Here is a 12,246-nt window from a genome sequence, read left to right on the forward strand (position 1 = left end):
GGCAAAACGTCCTACACGTGGCGAATTTGACCATTTTAATTTTTCACATAAGGCTTAATATTCGAGTTAACGGGAGTTTGATTAGTTGAAGGAGTTGATTTCAACCACCATTGACTCGCGCTAGCTTAGCCACTCCGGAGCCCTGAAACTAACAAATAACTGTCAAACTGCACAGAATTTGTTCAAATAATTTCCAACGACTAATTAAACCCCGGCTAACTCAAAGATTAAGCCTAATGTAAAAAATTCTGAACTTCCCCTTTAAAATAAAGACCATTGAATATGGCCATTAAAATGTTGTCTATAAAAGTTTTAGAGCAATAAAACAAACAACAAAAATGAATAAAATGAACAGGAATCCTTCAAAGTATTTCATAATGGGTCCAAATTATTTTTCGAACAGATCATGTGACTATAGAACTTTAGAGACAGCCGTTTGCATTGCTTAGCCAAAACTACAGCTGAGGAGGCAAGATGGATATTTAGAAATTCTTTAAACCTAAGCTTTCAAAACCCTCAACAACAACTGAGCTTGAACCGAGGATTGAGCACGAGCAGTATCAAAAAGTCCTGGCTGTCGTGTTACCTGTTGTGCTGTAATTCCAAGTGGTGCTTGAATTGGATGCTTATAGCGGTCGACAGTCTTTTTGAGCCAGCGCAAAGTTCGCAGCGCACGGAGATATTTTTGTTATCTTTACTGGACAAAAATGTGAAGTAATGGCTGTGTTTCCAGTGTGCAAATGCAGCCGTTTGTAGTATATCTCCTGCCTATTTCATTGCATCCTGGCGAGGTAGCAAGGCTGTTGTTTTGGCCGCAAACTCCCAGCGCTCAAGCATCATGGTAATACACGTGGCCCTTTTTGTTCCGTCCCCGATTAAAAAATGTGACATGTGATGTCACTCCCATGACTACAGTATTCTTCATTCTACACACATTATGTAGTAATAGTAACGCACAGGCATCAAGGAAAGTAATTTTACTCAGATTACTGATTTAGAAAAATGAACGCGTTAGATTGTTCTTTACTGAAAGAAAGTAATCAGATTAGTTACGCATTACGATACCGCGTTATTGACAACACTGCTTTTATATTACCGTTAAATACACAAGCTTGACGCTACCTTAATGGGAGTTTTTTTTGAACCAATGAACCAATCTATTGTGATAAAACAACAAAATTGCAATAACTGCATTTACCATCAAAGTGAAGTGTAACTGTAACTGCAGTCTTGAAACAAATCTGAATAAGGAAAAACATTGCAATAAAATAATGCAAACTGGTTAAACTTGAGAGTAGCTGAGATCTGTCATGACTCATGACAGAACATTGCTTCAATGATATCTGGCGCCATCTAGTGTCGTGAAAGGGTATAATGTCTAGACCGCGAATATAAGATGACCCCCTCTTTTTCAGTCTTATTTCAATGCAAAAAAACACAGTCTTATCTTCGGGCCGATACGGTAGATGCAAAATGACAGACTTGCCAGCGTTAGTAAACAGCCGCCATCTTAAAGCAGTAGACTTTCCTGGAAGGCCGTTGTAGCGAACCTTGCAAGCGAATCTAATTAACTTTTATTTAAAATACTCCCAAATCGGCATAATCTTGACTTGAAGCTATCTTTAAAGCAGTTTTAAAACTTTCACAGTCGAAAGTAGACAGAAAGGAAATTATGGAATAACGGGAGCAATTTTAACAACGTTAACGGTTGATTCACAACATTAAATGAATTAAATGTAGTTTAAAGCTGCTGATACAGAATGGACACTTGATTATTTTATTTACTGTTTTGAACTGTTAACTTGATACTGAAATGGTCATTTATTTAAGCCTGAGAGGATTTCTGTACAATTTTTGTAACTAATGTACAAAAAACTAAAAGCAGCTAATAGATGGGTGTTGCATCAATAATCGATTTATAATCAAATCGGAGCCTCTGAATCGTAATCGAATCGTTAGGTGCCCAAAGATTCCCACTTCTAATAATTACTAGAAGAACACTCAGAGAGCAGACCCCCACTTGAGCAGCCAAATTCAAGCATTATTATAATTGGTAGAGCAGGTAATATATCTTTGCTCACATGCCCTAAAATGTCATCAAACTTTCTTCTCATCATATCACTTACCCGTTGAAATTGAGTTAAATAGGTTAATCAGTTATCACAAAATTCCTTTTCTGATGTCTGTGACCCATTACGCCATAGGTTAATCAAATATTTTGTTTCATATTACAAGCATATTCTGCAATTTTATTAATAATCCCTTTAGTTGTTTTGTGTTATCTTGAATTAAAAACATACGGCACTGAATACATAACGTCTGCCGGAGGTAATACCGTACATTTCGGACTAGAAGCTGCTACTTTTTTCTCTCACTTTGAATCCTGCGGCTTATTTGTTGATTTATTTGGGTTAATAGGTAACACTTTTTTTGACAGCGGCGTCATAAGCCTGTCATAAGACAGTCATATTCATAACATGGCTGTGTCATGGACATTAATGAATGGTAAATGGTGATATACTTGTATAGCGCTTTTTCACCTTTCAAGGCCCTCAAAGCCCTTTACACTACATCGCCATTACCTATTGGTGACGCAGCACCAGGAGCAACGTGGGGTTCAGTATCTTGGTCAAGGATCAAGGATACCTAGACGAGTTCATTAGGGCAGAGAATCGAAAGAACAACTTCTGGGTTGGGGGACAACTACTCACCTACGTCACCCCAACAATGCTTACGGTATGACTGATGTCATTAAGTGTCATCCGGCAAATTTAGTCACTAACTCCATTTAAGTACAGCTCGGATCTTTTACATCCATTCTAAAGTGAGAAAATTTGCCAGATTAATATGTCAAAAGCATTCATTAACGCTCATGACACTGTCATGTCATAATTATACGATTTCATGACAGTCTCATGACAGCCGCTCTCAAATAAAGTCTTACCGGTGAACATCTTTTGGTGTAAATATCCCATAATACAGTAAGCACAACTGCAGCTTATAGTCCAGTGCGGCTTTTCTATGAACAAATGCTGTTTTCGTGTCAAATTTGGTGGGTGGCGCCTTATAGTCTGAAAATTCCGGTGATTGGGGCACATTTTGGATCATGGAGGATTGTAGGCCACACTTGATCCATATTTTGATTTCACGTATGTGGATGCCAGGTGTTCATGGGGTTAGGTTTGCTTGTTTTTTAAAAAATCCAATCCAAAATATCCAACCCCCCCCCCCCCCCCCCCAAAAAAAATATATACTTGCCTTATCATTGGTTAACTCATTGGCTACTATTGACAGCAATGGAGGTCTAATTCATTTCGAAGTGGGGCTGCTAAATCCTCCCAATTCAAATAAACTGGACGCCTATCGCCGTCAATGGCACTGAAACATGATTCACTGCCAACCCTCCAAGCTCAAAATGGATTGGACGTCTATTGTCGTCAATGCGTTAAATAAGCCCACATGCAGGCTATAGCATTATGCGTGGTTAATAATGAGTATCGATTGGCAGTGTGACTTGAAGGTGGGCGAGTTGACGTTAGCAATTTCATTAGCGAACCACGAAAACCAGAACCGATCAAACAATCCAGCTCAACCAGCACAACACCGAGAAAAGGCCCAGGTTCAACAGAATGAAACGTTCTGCTTTTCCTGTCTTTGCATCGTATGGGCGAACCTAAACAATACTTGAAGAGATGTGGCGCTTTGTTGGAGCTTACTCATAAATCGAGCGGTAAAGAGATAAGGTGTGAACACGGTTCAAAACAAGCACACGAGCTAATGTTTGAAGGACAAAGCAAGTCGCCAGGCGAGCTGGTCCAACCTCTGTCTGGTACTGGGCACATCGATTAATGAACGTTAGCCAAGTTAGCTCACCAGCAGAAAACCTGACAAACCTGTCGACTAGCTAATGTTAGCTACATTAGCCAGAGACACCGTCTGGGGGATTTCATTGAAATACTACCAATATGTCTAAAACGGAATAACACGCAATTAGAATGCACATTTTTATAGCGTATGACTAAACGCTGTTTGGGGAAGATAAGAAGCGAATAGAGCTCAGTCGCAGCTTGTCGTAAACGCCGTGGCTACAATCTACTGATGGTTGAGTGACAGCTGGATCGAGAACAACAAGGAAATTAGCCCCGTCCGCTATGAAAATATTAGCTAACAACCAAAAACACCCTCTGAAATTCTGGATTTGTGTCCGAGCGCGAGCGAAACACAACAAGCTCACCTTCGCGGTGATGTATCCGGATGAAAAGGACACGCGCTGTAGGTGTGTTGCTGCTGGACTCGCTATGTTAAACAGAGTCTGGACTCAGCGAGGCTCTCGGTGTTACTTGTTGTCGGTGATATTTCATGTTAGCAGCGGAGTGGCACTGGCAGCCTTCTCCATTATTCTTCTCCAGTAGTCTGCCCTGGTTCGCTGCTGGCTGGTGTGAGGTTCGAACACACCGGATGTAGAAGAACGGCACCGCCCGCTTCCATACGCACACTTCCAGGTCACACGAAGGTGGGTTGGTTTGCAAGTCGATACAAATGAATATCTTGTACCCCTAGCACAGTAACACGGATTTATTTAATTCATTGGCTGCCATTGATGGCGCTAGACGTCCAATCCATTTGGAATGGGAGAGGCGAGCAGCGAGCCTTCGCATTTAAAATAGGGTTGTTCCGATCATGTTTTTTTGCTGCCGATCCGATTGCTTTTTTTTGCTCCCGATTCAATTCCAATCATTCCCGATAATTTTTCCCGATCATATACATTTTGGCAATGCATTAAGAAGAAAATGAATAAAACTCGGACGAATATATACATTCAACATACGTACTGTACTGTATTTGTTTATTATGACAATAAATCCTCAAGATGGCATTTACATTATTAACATTCTTTCTGTGAGAGGGATCCACGGATCGAAAGACTTGTGACTTTGTATATTGTGACTAAATATTGCCATCTAGTGTATTTGTTGAGCTTTCAGTAAATGATACTGTAGTCATGACCAAATGCATGATGGGCAAGGCAAGGCAAGGCAAGGCAAATTTATGTATATAGCACAGTTCAACACAAGGCAATTCAAAGTGCTTTACATCACATGAAGATCATACAAATCACATTTAAATCAACACAACGTAAAAACCAAGACAAAAGATCGCATTTAATCACAGAATAAAAATAAATAAATAAAAATAAAACAAAAATAAAAATAAAAAACTACTACTAATAATAATAATTGAAATCAGCAATGGAGATAAGCACAAGAGGAATAGAAAGCAGGTAGGTTGAAATATATAGACAGTTATGGATATGCAGTGCTAAACAAAAGCGTTCTTAGCCCTGATTTAAAAGAGCTAACAGTTTGAGCATACTTCAGATGTTCAGATAACTTGTTCCAGAGGTGAGGAGCATAATAACTAAATGCTGCCTCACCCTGCTTGGTTCTTGTTCTTGGAACATGCAGAAGACTGTGTTCCAGACGACTTTAGGGGTCTAGATGTCTCATAGGAATCTAAACAGTCAAGCATATATTTTGGTCCAAGGCCATTAAGTGTTTTGTAGACGAGCAGTAGTATTTTATAGTCTATCCTTTGACTCACTGGAAGCCAGTGTAGCGATTTCAAAACCGGTGTAATGTGGTCCAGCTTCCTTGTATTTGTGAGGACTCTGGCTGCAGCATTCTGTACTAGCTGCAGCTTCCTGACTGATTTTTTTATCAAGACCTGTAAATATACCGTTGCAATAGTCCAATCTGCTGAAAATGAATGCATGCATAAGTTTTTCCATGTCTTGTTGAGTCAGAAGCCCCTTAATTCTGGTTATATTTTTTAGGTGGTAATAGGCGGATTTAGTGACGGACTTTAGATGGCTATCAAATTTTAGGTCTGAGTCAATAATTACGCCAAGGATTCTGACTTGATTTGTAGCTGTAAGTGACATTGTGCTAAGTTGGCTGCTTATCTTTGACCTTTCCTTTTTTGGCCCAAAAATGATCACCTCTGTCTTCTCCACATTTAACTGGAGAAAATTCTGGCACATCCATTCATTGATTTGATGAATGCATTTACTCAGGGAGACTAAGGGACTATAATCATGTGGGGACACAGAAATGTACAGTTGTGTGTCATCTGCATAGGCGTGATAGGAGATGTCATACTGTTCCATTATCTGAGCTAACGGAAGAATATAGATGTTAAATAAGAGTGGTCCAAGAATTGACCCTTGAGGGACTCCACACGTGAATTTGGTTCGTTCTGACTGATAGTTTCCGATTGACACAAAGAAATCCCTATCATGTAAATAGGATGTGAACCACTGAAGAATAGTGTCAGTAAGCCCTACCCTGGTAAGTGGAACCATGACTGTGCGTAGTGCTACCAATTGATATATCTTCTCTGCATTGGGAAAAAAACATAACATGTTAAGGAAAAGATCATTTGCTACCTTGCTTCCCAACATTGCTTCCCATGATATCTCTAATCGTAGGGAGAGGGATTGTAAGGCTTTAGCCAAATTAAAAAAAGGCTCCAAAGGCTGCTGAAATTCACTCTACCCATTTTACACTTCCTATCATCTCTCTATATAGGTAAGACGGCGCCATTACAGATTGAGCGCGATGAGTGGGTCGTGCAGCGCATTCATTAATTGCGTTAAAAATTTTAACGTGATACATTTTTTAAAAAATTAATTACCGCCGTTATCGGGATAAATTTGATAACCCTACCTTAAGCCTAAACTAAAGACTCTGGATGAGTGTAACATATTATATTTGTAATGTTAAATACAATTAGAAAACGATTTAATTAAAAAATATATATATATTAAAAAAAAAGGCATGGCCGATGTTTTTTTCCCAATTTCGATACTTTGAAAATGACGTGATCGGACCCGATCGATCGGCATCTCTAATTTAAAAGGAATAGGACATCTAGCGCCGTCAATGGCAAGTGAAGATGAGCATTCACAGCCAGTCCTTCCAGTTTGAATGAATTGAATGTAGGCATGTGCAGGTATGATAACCTTAAGCCAAAATATCACAGGTTCACGGTATTGCAATTACAGCTCTAAAATGCGTTACTTTGAAATATCTTGCTTTACAAAAAAAAAAAAAAAAAAAAAAGAAAAATTCCCATTGAACAGGATTTTTATTTTTCAGAACATATTAGCAAATTGGAACATAAGTAAAGGGTGTCCATAAAGTTGCTTTACCATTTCAAAAATGTATTAAAAATGCAATTGATTAGATATTTTATTCAGATTTGTTCCATTGTATTCCGCGTTTATTGAAGTTTTTTTTTTTTTCCCCTCTTTTAATACACTTCTACATGGGCACCATTAGTTGCACGAAGCACAAATGACTCTTCTGCAAATGTTTACCTTGACCTTTTAACTGAATACTGTATGTGGCACCACAACTGAATGACCTTCAACCAACCATCATTTTTCAGCAAGATGGTGCACCACCACATTGGGGGCTGCATGTTCGTGGGTTCCTCAATCAAACATTTCCAGACTGATGGATTGGAAGGGATGGGCCAATTTTTTGGCCGCCACCTTCACCAGATATCACTACCTTGGACTTCTTTCTATGGGGCTATGTTAAAGATATCGTGCATCGAACAAAGATAAGCGACATTACCGACCTTAAGCGAAGGATTACTGATGCCATTGCCACAAATGATGAGGCTATGCTACAGCGAACATGGCAAGAAATGGAGTACCGTCTTGATGTGCTTCGTGCAACTAATGGTACTCATGTAGAAGTTATTGAAAGAGGTAAAAAAAATAAAAAAACTTCAATAAACACGGAATACAATAGAACAAATCTGAATAAAATATCTAATCAATTGCATTTTTAATACATTTTTGAAATGGTAGAGAGACTTTATGGACACCCTGTATAATGTTAAGTAATGTTAACAAATTTTAATATATGACGGAAAACACTTAGGTGACTAAGTTCCGCTCTGAGACCTCCAATTTGTCCAAATTTCAAATTTGTCCGATATGCACGTGTGATAAATCATTGGAAACCTTAAAATGTCAATTTTCTGGGGGAAGAAAAATTTTGAACAGGAGGGCATTTAAAAAAATAAAAATTAAACAGCAAAACCCCAACTGGAGGTGAGAGCACGCGAGAGCAGAATTAAACACACTGTGATTTTAACGAGATACTATCGCGTACTTACCTCATTTTGATTCAAAAACTCCATATGGCATGTACCATCGAGTCGCATGACACATATGTGAATGGCCACAGTTGGATTTTGGGGGGATTTTATGGGTGAAACATGGTAATATAACAAGTGTCGCGATGCAGAAATCGCAGACATCAAGGAGTAATCGAGATTTTCATTTACCCTTTGAAACATTTTTTTTTCAATCTTTCTTTGTTTGGATTGATTATTTATCATCTTAAATATTGGGGAAATGCAACAGTAACGAAAAAAATACAATTAAGCGATAGTTATGAGGTAGACTTTTTTACAGACGCCAATTTTTTCCATTGTGACGTGATTTGTTTAAAAGTTTAAAATATGCGAGTGAATAATTTTTTGAAGTCTTTTTTTTTTTTTTTTTTTTTTTAAAGAAATATTTGACATCAATTAATGATTCTAAGCTAAAAATGACAGACATTTTGAATAATAAATATCATTACTTACCTTCTTTTTATGGCCGGGTTTAAACAAAAGCGGTTGCGCGACGTCTGAAAAACGGGGGTTTCGAGGGTAAAACGAACAAATTAAAACTAGTTTGGGGGCTGAATGCGCCATGAATCTGCCATGGCAGCATATGGACATATTGTTCTATCAAACACAACAGTTCGTTTGGCTTAAAATTCAGCAGTTTATTTTAAAGCAGGGTGCAAGAGCAGAAACTGCTTTTTCAGTCTTGTCTGTGTTTTCCACCATATACAGTGGGGCAAATAAGTATTTAGTCAACCACTAATTGTGCGTGTTGCCCAACGACAGCCCCAAAACATCAATGCTCTAGAGGAGATCTGCATGGAGGAATGGGCCAAAATACCAGCAACAGTGTGTGAAAAGCTTGTTAGGAGTTAAAGAAAACGTTTGGCCTCCGTTATTGCCAACAAAGGGTACATAACAAAGTATTGAGATAAACTTTTGGTATTGACCAAATACTTATTTTCCACCATGATTTGCAAATAAATTCTTTAAAAATCAAACAATGTGATTTTCTGTTTTTTCCCCACATTCTGTCTCTCATGGTTGAGGTTTAACCATGTTGACAATTACAGGCCTCTCTAATATTTTCAAGTGGGAGAACTTGCACAATTAGTGGTTGACTAAATACTTATTTGCCCCACTGTTTATATGGCGGAAAATCAGGACTTGAAGTTCCGCTCTGAGAGCCCCAATTTGGCCAAATTTCAAAATTGTCAGTTATATGCATGTGTGATAAATCATTGGAAAGCTTAAAATCTCAATTTTCTGTTGGAAGAAAATTTTTGAACAGGAGGGCATTTTAAAAAATAAATAAATAAACAGCGAAACCTAAATGGAGAACATGAAAGCAGAATTAAAGACGCCATGATTTTAACGAGATATTATCGCGTACTTACCATGTTTCGATCCAAAAACTCCATGTAGCATGTATCACCGAGCGTCAAAACACAGCTGTAATTGGTCACAGCCGGATTTTTGGGGGGATTTCATTGGTAAAACATGGTAATATAACAAGGGTCACGATGCAGAAATGGCAGACGTCGAGGAGTGGTCGAGATTTTCGTTTTCATATATTTACCCTTCTAAAGTTTTTTTTTTTTTTTTCCCCCAATTTTTCTTTGTTTGGATTGATTATTTATCATCCAACACATCTGGGAAAATGCGACAGCAACAACAAAAAAATACAGTTAAGCGACAGTTATATGGTAGCTATCTGTGACTTTTGTTTGATATTGTTCTATCAAACACAACAGTTCTTTTGCCTAAAAATACAGCAGTTTATTTTAAAGAAGGGTGCAAGAGCAGAAACTGCTTTTTCAGTCTTTTCTGTGTTTTCTGCCATATATACTGTATATATATATGTATATATGTATAGTCTAAATAAAATTAAAATAAATGCACTCCTTTATGTGAGCCTACACAGCCACAGCTCAACATAATTACCATCAGAACAAAAATACCTGGGTTTGAAATAAAAAAATCCATTGAACAGGATTTTTATTTTTCAAAACCTATTAGCAAATTGGAATATAAGTATAGCCTAATGTTACGTTAAAATTATTTTTAAAAATAACAAAAAATACTCAAATATTATAAATAAAAATTAAAATAAATGCAGTCCTTTAGGTGAGCCAGCCAAAGCTCAACATAATAACATCAGAACAAAAAGATTTGATTTTCCATAAAAAGCATGTGTGTATGACTCGTATCATGTTTACATTATACACACACTCTTTCTCAAAACAGACAGTTGCCAAAGAGAAAAAACACATGTTCTACCACCGCTAGACACGGTAAACATGCTGGAGTTTCCCATGACAGTGTTAACTAACCTTTAATTTTTCTTATAAATGCAAAATTATATTAGAGGTAGAGATCGATCGGGATGCCGATCGATCGGGTCCGATCACGTCATTTTCAAAGTATCTGAATCGGCAAAAAAATATCAGACGTGCCCTTTTTTAATATTTATATATTTTTTAATTAAATCGTTTTCTAATTGTATTTAACGTTACAGACATAATATGTTACACTCATCCAGAGTCTTTAGTTTAGGCTTAAGGTAGGATTATCAAATTTATCCCGTTAATGGCGGTAATTAATAAAAAAAAAAAAAAAAAATTATCACGTTAAAATATTTAACGCAATTAACGCATGTGCTGCACGACCCACTCACGCATTGTCGCATTCAATCTGTAATGGCGCCGTTTTACCTATATATATATATATATATATATATATATATATATAGAGAGAGAGAGAGAGAGAGAGAGAGAGAGAGAGAGAGAGAGAGAGAGAGAGAGAGAGAGAGAGAGAGAGAGAGAGAGAGAGAGAGAGAGAGAGAGAGAGAGAGAGCTAAAAGGCAGCGTAAAATGAGTAGAGTGAATTTTGGCAGCCTTTAGAGCCTTTTTTTAATTGGCTAAAGCCTTACAATCCCTCTCCCTACGCAATGTGGGGGAGAAAAGTAGTAATTGATCTATTTCTTAACACCCTGTGTTATTTCCCAACGCAGAGAAGATATATCAATTGGTACCACTACGCACAGTCATGGTTGCACTTCCCATTATGCATTTGGGCAGACCAGTTGAATGGCTACAGTATCATTTACTGAAAGCTCAACAAATACATTAGATGGCAATATTTAGTCACAATATAAAAAGTCACATTTATCCTTTAAGAATTTCAAGTCTTTCTATCTGTGGATCCCTCTTACAGAAAGAATGTTAATAATGTAAATGCCATCTTGAGGATTTGTTGTCATGATAAACAAATACAGTACTTATGTACTGTATGTTGAATGTATATATTCGTCCGAGTTTTATTCATTTTTTCCTAATGCATTGCCAAAATGTATATGATCGGGAAAAATTATCGGGAGCAAAAAAAAAAGCAATCGGATCGGGAAATATCGGGATCAGCAGATACTCAAACTAAAATGATCGGGATCGGATCGGGAGCAAAAAACATGATCGGAACAACCCGAATTGGAGGTATTGCCTCCTCGGCAGCCACCCTCTGCAAACATGTTTTACATGTCGATTGGCCCTGTTCCTCTAAGCCGTGGCCTTCTTTAACTTTTCTGTAGCCAAAGTATTCCCATACCCCCGATTTCGTTTTCTCGATGGGGTAAAAAGTTCAGGAGTTTCACCTCCTCCAGCCATCGTGTTGCACAACTGACTCGCTGACCGTAAGCAACAACCGGTGGGGGAAGGTTGAGCCTTGCAGCTGCAAGCGAGGGATTTCTCCATGCATATTTGGGACGTAAAAAATAATACCTAACACCTTAGGGAAGGTATGATGGAAAATGTTTGCAGTTTTGAAACCCTGATGTTTTCACACCACGGTATACCTTGAAACTGGTAATCGGCACATGTCTAATTGAATGTCTATAGTTGTCAATAGCAGGCAAAGGCAATTAATCTTAAATATTGTCGGTAACACTTTATAATAACTATCCGTTTTACTAGTTAATAGATCATTAGTAAACTGTTGATAAATGATTTATTGTTGATTTGTGAAGTATTTGTTAACAGTTTGTTAAGCATTTACAGGGTGTTC

General features: G+C 37.8%; 1 protein-coding gene across 5 annotated transcripts in view; it reads right to left on the minus strand.

The window, feature by feature from the left end:
- Positions 1-4,506, minus strand: part of csnk1g1 (casein kinase 1, gamma 1) — a 69,801-nt gene extending 65,295 nt beyond the window's left edge. For 2 of the 5 annotated variants that reach the window (XM_057833962.1, XM_057833946.1), the window contains exon 1: positions 4,235-4,505. The gene's annotated coding sequence lies outside the window, so the exon portion shown is untranslated. Of the gene's footprint in view, positions 1-4,234 lie in introns of all 5 variants that reach the window. The other 3 variants (XM_057833926.1, XM_057833955.1, XM_057833970.1) reach the window with 3 other exon arrangements.
- Between the last annotated feature and the right edge of the window lie 7,740 nt (positions 4,507-12,246).

The sequence above is a fragment of the Corythoichthys intestinalis genome, chromosome 1 (genome assembly GCF_030265065.1).
Source record: "Corythoichthys intestinalis isolate RoL2023-P3 chromosome 1, ASM3026506v1, whole genome shotgun sequence".
NCBI lineage: Eukaryota > Metazoa > Chordata > Actinopteri > Syngnathiformes > Syngnathidae > Corythoichthys > Corythoichthys intestinalis.